This window comes from Chenopodium album, chromosome 12, assembly GCF_948465745.1.
Source record: "Chenopodium album chromosome 12, dcCheAlbu1.1, whole genome shotgun sequence".
In the NCBI taxonomy this organism is placed as follows: domain Eukaryota; kingdom Viridiplantae; phylum Streptophyta; class Magnoliopsida; order Caryophyllales; family Amaranthaceae; genus Chenopodium; species Chenopodium album.
Window position 1 is genome coordinate 49980941 of NC_137845.1, and position 11523 is coordinate 49992463.

The window sequence follows — 11523 nt, forward strand, 5'->3', positions numbered from 1 at the left end:
AATATCAAAGAAGGTGATTTAGTGCTTAAGGCACTTCGCAAAAATGAGTTAGACCCAAGAGGGAAATTTAGACCAAATTGGTCAGGTCCATATATTGTCAAGTCCATTTTATCGGACGGAGCGGCACAATTAGTAGACATGGATGGCAACGGCTTCCATAATTTAACCAACTTGGATCAACTCAAGAAATTTTATGCCTAGTTGAATGGGTTCAAGACCCGATAGAGCTACGTTTGGCCTGATTCCTTCTTAAAGATACGTAGGCAACCCCTCAAGGAAACCCGACCACTTTAAAAATCCCTCCTTCGCCGGCCAAGTACAGTAAACAAGACAGTAAAATGCGACAAAGCCAAGAAAATCCCACAGTGGCAACCGCCGTGCCACGTCAGCCACCATTGTGCCACGTCAACATCCACCGCACCACGGCGCAAGTTACCGCAGCACGACAGAATTATGGTAGCAGTTCTAGATTTCGCAATTACCATGCTACGGCACAATGCACCGCGCCACGGCAAAAAAACCGCGTCAGTGCAATGACTAATGTGCCACGACAAAATACAATGTGTCACAGCGGAATTTTGGCTGAAAAATGCAGTAGAGAAGCACCGTGTCGCGGAAAAACTTACCGTGACGCGGCAAAAGTTACCGTGACGCGGCGAAGATTACCGTGACGCGGCAGACAACCTTTTCCGGGATTTTGCATTTTGTTAATTGTTTTACGATTATTTCATTTGACAATTTTTATTCTTCCATTGCGTCCGACTTCTTGACTCGGATAAATTAAACAAAATAATAATAATATTAAAAAGTCATTCTAAGTTTTAATTAAGGCAAAAATAAATATGCTATTATTAATAAAATAAATTTCACTACAATTATTGGCATCATACGCCTTATTTAAAATTAAAACTTAAATCATAAAAGCAAAGCACTATTGGTCTAATCCTTCTTAGCCTTAGGAATTTCTTTCTTCTTTTCAACTAGGTCGGCCTTCACCATTAGCGTGTCTTTCGTAGCTCGAACCGTCACACTCCTTGTATAGCTTTCACCCCTTTCGCCTCTCTCAGGTTTCTTAGGTTGTTTCTCTCTATACACCATCTTGTCCTTACCCTTTCCTTTTACCCAACTTTTCTTCTTAGGCATGATAGGAATCTTAAACTCAATTCCTTGTGTTCTCGGACCAAGACGATCTTAAGGAGGTGCCTTCTTACTTCCAAGTCGTTCCTTCACATCACCGTGAAACTTTTGTGATCCAACTCGCTCTCTCCTACTCTGAGGATTTAACCATGATTTGTATGCACTAGACAAGGGTGGAGGAGGTTGATTACTCGCAGAAATGGTCCACAAAGGTCTTCTAATCCAATATATCTCATACTTATGAACGAGGGCTATCATTATAGCGTAGAACTACCTGTTCAAGTTTATATTGTCGCATCAATCGGGAAGGGAAATAAAAAGTCAATTTCGAGAGACTAGGAACACGACAATACGGGGTATCATTCGTCCCAACCATCCTAGTAAGCCTCCACTAAGGCACCACCGATCGAATGGAAAATTCTCTCTTCGCAAAGAACAACTTCCAATCATCATAAGACATGTTTGTAGTGTAGTTTTTCTTCCTACGAACTAGATCATTGGGACCATACTTTTTGATATCGTCGGGGGCTTCAAAGAGTTCCAAACGCTCCATCAACCAAATCTACGAAAAAAAATGCAGATGGTAAAAAAAAATGATGGAACACCGTGGCACGACACATTGCACCGTGTCGCGGCAAACAATACCGTGGCACAGTGCCAGCCACGTGTCACGGTTGTTAGACAGAACTCGTTTTTACCTGCAATAGTACTAGAGAGCCCTTCCTGACGGCTTTCCAGTCAGATTTTGCTTTGTCGAGACCACACAGAGTTTCTCCAAGGCAAGTAGGCATAGGGAATCTTCCAAACTCAACATGTTCAAGCACAAATGCTAAACTAGCATGTCCTACTCTACCGTTTACAAATAAAAAAGCTTGCTAAACATGCAAAAAATATAAGCTCTCCTACGGTATACATGGTATGACTCAGAGACAGGACGATTGAAATATAAATATTTGCAAACTTTTCTAGATCTACCTCGTTACCACACACAATTTTATTTAAATCTGGATCTGTCAGATTTAGGTGACGCTCAAAATCCTGGTAATAATATTCGCACATGCTTTACGTAGGCGTGCTTCAAACGACGCCTACAAATCCTGGTAATAATATTCACGCAGATAGGCATTGCAACGAGAACTCTAGCGGGGAAGCCAAAGATAGCACCAAATTCCTCCGACAGAGAACATATTTCATCATAATCGAACTTGAAACAATGGGTTTCCGGACTCCAATAGTCTAAGGCCGCTCTCAGAAAATCATGTTCAATTGCTACATGCCTTATTGCCAATAAATCTCTGACATGAAACAATTCTAGCTCTCTTTTCTCTGCATTGGTCAAAGAATATGACCAGTCACGCAATGTATTATCAAAATTCTAAGACATTATTATTGAAATATGAAATTCTAGCTATTTTACGTTTCGTAATTATGCATATCACGAATTAACTGGTCGTAATTTATAACCAAAAGAGTCCAGAAACGCAAAAAAATTATCTTGTCCCACGCGCAAACACACCGCTGCAATATCTTCACATCGTGACACAGTCAGGACTATCGTGTCATAAGAATGAGTACCGTGGTGCGGCAATAATTACCGTGGTGCGGCAATAATTACCGTGACACGGCAATGGCCACGTGTGACGGTAGTCACGCGTCACCTTTTTTATCCTTGACCTTCTTTTTCTGGATTATTCTTGTGTTTTCCTTAACCGTTTATCATTCAAACTCTTTTTTCGAGAGTTTTATTCCTAATAAAATTCTCCATATATTTTATTTTTACTTTGATTTTTATTTTATTTTTATTTTTGGGGAAGTTATAAAACTTGTCCCAATTTTTATTTTTTATTTTATTTTATTTTATATTTATTTTTTATTTTTGGGGAAGTTATAAAACTTGTCCTATTTTTTATTTTTTATTTTATTTTATTTTTATTTTTTATTTTTGGGGAAGTTGTAAAACTTGTCCCATTTCTTTTATTTCCTTTTATTTTTGGGGAAGTTGTAAAACTTTTTCTGTTCTTTTTTCATCTTTTTTTCTTTGAGAGAAGGTCGGTACCCCCACTTACGAAAAAATAACGATTCTCACGTCATTAATAAATACACAATTACACACAAACAGTCACAAGCACACACTAACATACACATTAATCGAATAAATAAAGTGTCAAATACAGAGAGTGTGAATAAAATGCACAAGAATGAGTCATGGTACATAAGTAGTGTCAATGTACATAATAAAACCCTCAGTAAAAAATCTCCAGTTCTAGAAGAACTAGGACCAGTGTCATCACGAGACTGCGAGTAAGGGAATAGCGGACCAAAAAGGCCCTCCATCATCCGAGTACGAGGAGTAGTGTCCCTACTAGTCTCTACAACTCCAGTAGAAGACATAGTCAAGGCAGTTCCTATTCAGCTGGTAAAATGCGTTGGGTGACTCCAAGATGTAGGCATCGTCCTAGAAAATGGAACTGAAAATAAGCCCCAATCCACGGGAGTAATGATCGGCCTAAACTCAGGCTGTGAAGGCTGGAATGGCTGGGAAGACGGAGGACGCTGCCATTAGGTCTGAAAGTGCTGGAATGGTTGAGAAGACTGAAGCTGCTGCCACTGAGCCTGAAACTCCTGAAATGGCTGAGAAGACTAAGGCTGCTGCCACTGGGTCAGAGAATGCCGACGAATCTTAGGGGATTGTCTGCGGCGACTAGGCTCCCCCTCGTCCGAGCCTCTATGCCTCAAGCGCGAGCGAGACCTCCGTCGCTCCTGAAATACACAAGATGAAAAGATATCAGTGGTGTAAGATAAAACAAAAGGTAAACAAGGGAAACACAGGCTAACATACCTCGTGAACATCGTCTGAACTACTCCGACAACTCGTACCGCGACGCAGCTTGATGACCAACCAGCTTTATTATGCTCATCATATCCGAGTGTGTGACCTGAAAGCAAAAAAATCAGTAACAAGCAATATTAAGAAGAATGAAAGCTGTGTCAGAAAGCTTACCGGTTCGAACTCATTAGGTAGGGACTCCTGCGCCTGTCTAAAACCCTCTGGTGCATCAGCAATATGGTCCTCGACCATACCAATTGGCCCCGAGTAACGGACGAATTGAGACAGGATCTCGATCTTTCCCCTATGACGAGCAGTCGCCTAAAACATGATCGAATAATCAGGTTATTCGATGGTTTAAACAGGGACTACCATAAAAAAAATTAAAAAAAAAAAAAATCAAACCTTGGGAAGCCAGGGTGGAGGAGCTAAGTAAGGGAGCAAGTCCTGTGAGTAGTCGCCGTCCATGCGCACAAGCTCTCGCCAAGAAAACTGATAGCGCTCTCCTCTGCTCACCAGCGCCTCCAACAAGTGTGAGTGCAACATCGACTCAGGCGGAGATAATGGATGTAATACCCCATATTTTTGAAACGTATTTTTTTTAATTAATTAATTAGTATTCTCTTAAAAAGGGTATTTTAATAAATATTTTGGGAGCCAAAATGATATTTGAATTTTGGCACCAAAAGTATTTTAAAAACTTTCAATTATTATTTTTGGATTTTGGATAAGATTTATTATCCATATATTTTATTTTAAAAACCGGATTATTTATATATATTTCGGATATTTTAACTAATCAAAAATTATATTTTAATTATTTAATTAGGAGGTCCGAATTTCCTAAATAATAAGCTATGATTTTTGGATTTTCTAAGTGTAAAAAATATGATTTTCTTAGTGAATAGTTGGTATTTTCTTAATTAATTATTTTATACATCATATTTTATTTACACAATTATTTTTAATTCCTTAAATCTAGCAAAATAATTTCCTAAATTCTACATAAGGGGTCCGAAATTTTGAGCTATGGAAGCTCAAAATATTCGGCCACCTTGGTTGATTTATGGGTGATTTATTTTGGTAATTTGTATTTTTAATTATTTCCCTTAAATCTATAATTTTCCTTAATTTTTATTTTCCCATTTACTAAATATTTGATCATCTTATTTTCCTACCTTATTTCATCTTTGATTATTCCCCAATTAATCTTTTTTGCCATATTATTTTCATGACAAACACACTTTCCTAAATTCTATTATTCTTAATCACCTTAATATCAAAAGTTTTCATATTTCTGTATTCACTTCTCCAAGTAATTCTTTTTACCATAATTCACTTTACATTCTCCTACCATAATTCCCTCATTCATGAGCCTATAAATACCCCTTCATACCTCTCATATTCTTCACACCAACCCAATTCTCTTCTTCTCTCTTCTTCTTTTCCCCAAACCTTTTCATACTTTTCTTCTCCTCTTTTTACACAAATCATCTCGTTTATCTTTGAAACCAGTTTTTGGGCACTTCTGGTCAGTTTTTGGGGTATTGATGTTTCACGGAAGATTGTTCCTCTCAAAAAATCCTTGAGGTTAGGCTGAAGAATCACCCAATTCGGAGTTATATTGAAGGAGTTATGACTTCTGCAAGTTCTGCCTATTCTTTCCAACGAAAATTCAATTCTCTTTAATCCTATTCCTTTATCTTCTTCATGGTTAGTTTTCTAAAATACAAATACCTATTTCAAAGCTATAATTTTATATTAAAGTATTATTTTAAAAGAGTTTTATAGTCCATGCACATTAGATTTGAGTTTATGTTGTGATAACCTTATGGTTATGTTATTTGCAAGGTGTATTCGTGATTGAACTTTGAAAGTGCAAAGTATTGATTGATATTCGGAATCAAGGTTCTTGAGGTTCTTTTTGTGTGGTTTTTCTAGCAAGGATACATTTAGGTGGCTAGATACCTTTGAAAGTGATTGGTTTGAATAACATGTTTTACATGATTTGATTGGTGATTGAATTAAATTGATTTGAATTATGATTTTGAAATAAATTATGTGTGAAGATATTGATTTTAATAAAAGTATTTTGAATGATTGATTTTTAAATCATGTTTTGAATGGTTTGAATTACTTATCGTGTTTAAATAAAGGAATTGATTTTAAAAGATTTGTTGAATAAAATAAAAGGTTTTTTAAGGAAGAGTTATTGATTTTGAAAAGTTATTAATATGAGATTTTATTCTCAAGTATCTATTTAAAAGGTTTTGATTTTGAAGGTATGTGGAATTATTAAAAAGGAGTTTGAATTATATTGGAATTTATTAGATATTAAAAGGATTTATTGAACCATTGAATTATTATTATTAATGCTTTATAAGCATGTTGGTAATCCCACTATGCGGATTTGGTTTATTGATAAGGCCTTGGACTTTGTATGACCGGGTCTTTCCTTAAGAATAGCCTTGTAATATAAGGAGACTAGCTTGGGGGGTGTGCACACTTGGGTGAGGAAATTGGATTAAAAGAAATTGGTTCTTAATAAAGGAATTGGTTTTATTAACTATTATTTTGAATATTGAATCATTGAAATCGGTTTTGGAATAATGTGTTTGGAATTTATTGGATTAATTATTGGAGTTGATTTTTAAAGCATGTTTGCAAATAAATTGAGTTTACATTATCTTGCACTTATCTTACTTAGCATAATTTACTAATCCGTATTTCCTATTTGTTTTGGTTCGCCTTGTTTACCGTAATGATAAGCAGTGTTGACTATTTTCAGGTGGAGTCATGAATGAGCATATGGGAGTCTAGGGATTTGCTTCACCTAGTTTAGGAATGTAGGTCTCGTCTTTATTTGAGTACTCATAACAATGTTACTATTTTTATAAGTATTAATAAAAGAAAGTTGAGTTTCCGCTGCAAGTTTTGTTATTGAGTTAAATATTTTGAGTAGCCTTGCGTAATCACGTGGCGGTATAATTATACGTATTATACTAGTATTTTCGTAGAGGGAGATTTGGGGGTGTTACAATGGCACCACAAAACGGTCAACGCTGTGCTGACGGACTACGCACTCTCCAAGGTACCAGACAAGACGTGATGTACCAAAGAAGACAGTACGACACGCCGAGCGCTCCAAAGCCTCGGGAAGGTCAGTCAAGCCAGCCCAAGGTCGATACTGGATCTCGACCGGGACTTGAAAACCATAAAAGAATGCAGTGAATGCCGAGAAATAACATCAAAATGAAAGAAATACACTGTGAAGTCGATCCTTACGCCAACAGTGGTGGTACCCCGACGCAACAACCCTCGTAGACTCGTTACCGACACCACTCGTGACTCGCCCCGGTCACGCCAGCTGGCACCGACAGGAAAGACGTGGACTGCTCCGCGATGCCGTCGAGGGGCTAATCCTAGAAAGTACTCGTAGAATCACAGTTGCAACAAGAATAATCTCTAAATACATGAGCCAAACCGATAAAAGCAAAACACGAAGAAAAAGGATCGTCACCTCTACAACTTATCAAAGACCATAGACGGCAACAAGGGACTGATCGTTCAACTGCCTACAGCCATGACGCAATGACGAGAGCAGATCAGCATACCCTAGACTAGCCCAACTAAAGGATCCTATCTCAGCGATCTTGGTCAGAGACGGCAGGTAACAAAGGAGCGCGCGAGAACTCCTATCAGGAGAAAGAGTCCCAGAAATAAGGATCAAGATGAAGATCCGCACTCGCTGCTCAGGTGTCGTCTCAGCAATATCAAAACCATGGGCAAGTACAGAAGCCGAATCTGACCGCCCACTCAGAGGACCACCCCGAGGCACCGGTTGAGTCCTGATATGGTGAACGATAGGACCTAACAAGTCCACTACGTCACCCGCCCCCTAAGTAAGGTCAGGAATCTGCTGAACGGGGCGATCAATGAAACGCAAGCCGCTGATCATGCTGAAGTCGAGAGGAGTCACCGTCATCTCCCCCCAATCGAAGTGGAAAGTGTTGGTAGTATCCCAAAAATACTCCAACAACGCTCAAACGACTATCGAACCACAACCTTGGGGGCTGCGAATTCCCACAACTGCTGAATAAAAATCGCCTAAACCAGCAGACTCCTTCAATGCATTGGTAATGAGATCCCCTGTGATGACCCCATACAGCCGAAAAATCAAGTCTCCAGCTCCTGAACCATGATGGCGAAATACACCATCGACTAATCCGGTAAGCGGATGGTGAGAAATACGGTTCTCATGACAGAAAACTAACTCGTCTAGTGTCCACGAGGGTGGAGTCCATCTACCCCTGCTTGTAGAGGAGCGAGGCTCAGGTTCCAAGACATCATCTATATCCTTAGGAACCGAGGGAGTGTCCTCTCTCAAAGCCTAACGCCGGCCACGAGTATGAATATCTCGATCTCGTTGTCTAGGCATGCTATTATGTTAAAAAAAAGATAAATATCTAAATACTTAGCATCATTTCCTAAGCTATTTGATTATTTATTCAAAGCAGCATTAACGGCTACCTCAAGTTGCATTTCCCATTATGCGCTAAATTTTTACCTCAAGGCTAAAAATTAATAAAATAATAGAATCATTTCTAGTATTTAGTTTCTCCATGACAAACTAATACTACAATTCTCCTAATCGCATGATACTATGACAATGTATTACATACACAAAAACAGAGCATGTTTCGAAATTGAACAAGAACAATAGATCGGCACATCATAACATGTTTTACAAGATCTATAACAATTAGATCATCATATCAAGTGCAAGAAACAACAAGGAACAACAAGAACATCATTTCATGCACAAAGTAGTACCAAAAATGGTGATTTGCTCATTTCTTCACCAAATCATGCAAATTTGGTCTCAAATTGCTCACAAACCAACATACATTCATATACAAGCTAATTCATGGCAAGAATTTTGACATAAAAGCTCAAAATAAACTTACATAGAGGCAAGTAAACTTACATAGAACCTTGTAGAAATTCGAAAATGAGGAATCTAGCTAGAAATTTGAGTGAATTTGATGGAGAATCGAGTGAGAAAAGCTCGAAAATGCTGGCGACAGTAGCATTGAACTAGAGCAGCGAAGAACAAGAAATTGAAATGGAAAAGGAGCTGCGATTTTCGAAATTTAAAGGAACACATGGGTGTCGTGACACGGTAACCTATGCCGTGTCATGGTAACAAGTGTCGTGTCACGGTACAACTGACGTGGCGCGGGAAACAGCAAGTCAAAGGGCACAGAATTCGAGCACGCGTAATTGTTTCAGCATGAAAAGAAACATTGCGTCACGCAAAAGAATGCCGCGTGAGGACAGAAATTGCCGTGTCACGGCGCCCAGCCACGTGACACGGTGTATGCAAGTGATCTGCACATTTACAGGAATCTGCCAGCGAATATTCCTGACAGCTTTTGATTAATTCGGCAGCAGAAAAAGTGGCCCGTGTCACGAAATAAATTGTCGCGTCACGACAGAAATCGTCGTGTCACAGCGCCCAGCCGCGTGACACGGTGCACGCGCGTGACCTGCAGGAGCTTTTTCAGCGAATATTTCTGGAATATTCCAGGCATCTTTGACCAGTTTGAACGATTTTCTGCAGCTTTCGTCAGTTATTTTTCCACCGAAAAACTCGCGGGAAATTCTAACTGATATTTAAATGGTATCAAAACTACCATTTTACCCCTAGCAAGCATAAAAGTCATATTTCAAGCCCCTAATACGATCGGATAGTCGGCTTGAAGGTCTAATCATTTACAGCCCACGTTCGGGGACAATCGCACCATCTACAACCCATGTTCGGGGATAATCGAACCATCATCATTTTTAGTGATCATCTCCCAAGCGAAGACGATTCACGACGCAAGGTTCTCGATACACAGAGACTTGCAATCTCGTCATTAGACAAGTTTTTCCTCAAGCATGGAAAATTGTCGGTCGTTGCCACCTCTTAAGGCGAAGAAGTTAGCGATTATATCATCTATCGGCTTTCCTCAAGCAGGGAAAGTATCTCTACAAACATCATCTGGTAAATTTCTTCAAGCATAGAAAACTACCAAATTTATTTTCCACCGATACAATGGTGTCCGATAAGCATTCTATCCCTTTACTCTTTTATCTGTGGAACTAATGTTTTCTACAGGTATCGACGTATACAGAGTGATTTTGGATCGCAGAACGTCTTAAATCATTCTTCGTCCCAATCGACTACTTTGACTATCGTTTTCGACACTGACATTTCTACAAACTCAGTCAAAGTGGGGGCTTCTATAGACACCTAAAAATGTCTCCCCGAAACCAAACCCGATGATGAACAACCTTTCACCGCCATTATTGGCCGGGTTGAGTATTTAATCCTTGAGAGTGCTTGAAATCTTTGTTCAATTAAACTCAGCTCACAAAATAGTCAACGGATCAATCCTAATGTTTAGTCAAAGCGTAGTCCAATTTGTATTTTAGCCCGAACCCTTTTAATTCATTTCGTATTATTTATTAATTGAGCCCGATTAATGAATAATATAGCTAAATAGCCCGAAACTACGAAACGACACTTAAAATACCGAGCTTAATTAGGTTAGAAATGAATTTGGACGCATTTCGGAAAAAACAGTAAACTGTGACACGGCGCCACGTGCCGCGCCACGGTGGAAGTTGCCGCGTTACGGTACACTTGCCGTGTCATGGTACACATGCCGTGACACGGGATTCTTCCGTGTTTTCTCTGCGTACACACTGCACGCGCTTTATCATTTTAGGGTAAAATAGTGCACCGCGACACGGTAACCTATACCGTGTCATGGCAGCCACTGCCGTGTCACGGCTCCCCAAAATTAGGGTTTTATCTTTTTAAGGTTCCTGTGTTCCCTCTACTCATTTCCTCTATAAATACGAGCCTTATTTCTGCAGTTCGGGGCATAAAATAATTCTCTATTCTCTCTTCTATGCGCTAGCCTAAACACTAGCCTACCTTATTCTTCCACAATATTTCCCCCAAGCACTCCAAGGAATCCGTACTTTACCCGAGGTTCTGTATTTAAACTAAGGCGTGAAAGGTAGAACTGAGGGTTTGGCCCCAAATCAACTCAATTTAATTTAATTTTAATTATTGTTTTATTAATTTCCTTGAAGTTACTAACGTGTTTATTATTTTGTAGTTGCAAGCAAACAAAATCAAAGGAATCATGTTCCTTTTATTTCTATTATTTTTCTAACAATTGTTATTATGTTTGTCATATATTAATTGTTGGATTATTGTTGAATTTCTTCCAATATTAATGTTTATTGCATGTTAAAAGGAATATGTAATTGAAAATCACGCCTAATAAGATAATTTGGACAACCGGTTTAGGTTCCTTTAATCTTGTTATTAAATAAAGTGATCACCAATAATTAGAATTATGCGTTGCATTAATATTCAACCAATTTAGCCTAATAATAGTTTGGAGCAAATTAAATCTTTGTTTGTATGCCTTTGAGATCGCAGGAATCACTTTTCATTATAAGAATCGAGTAGAGGCCAATACGGGCGAATGTGACTC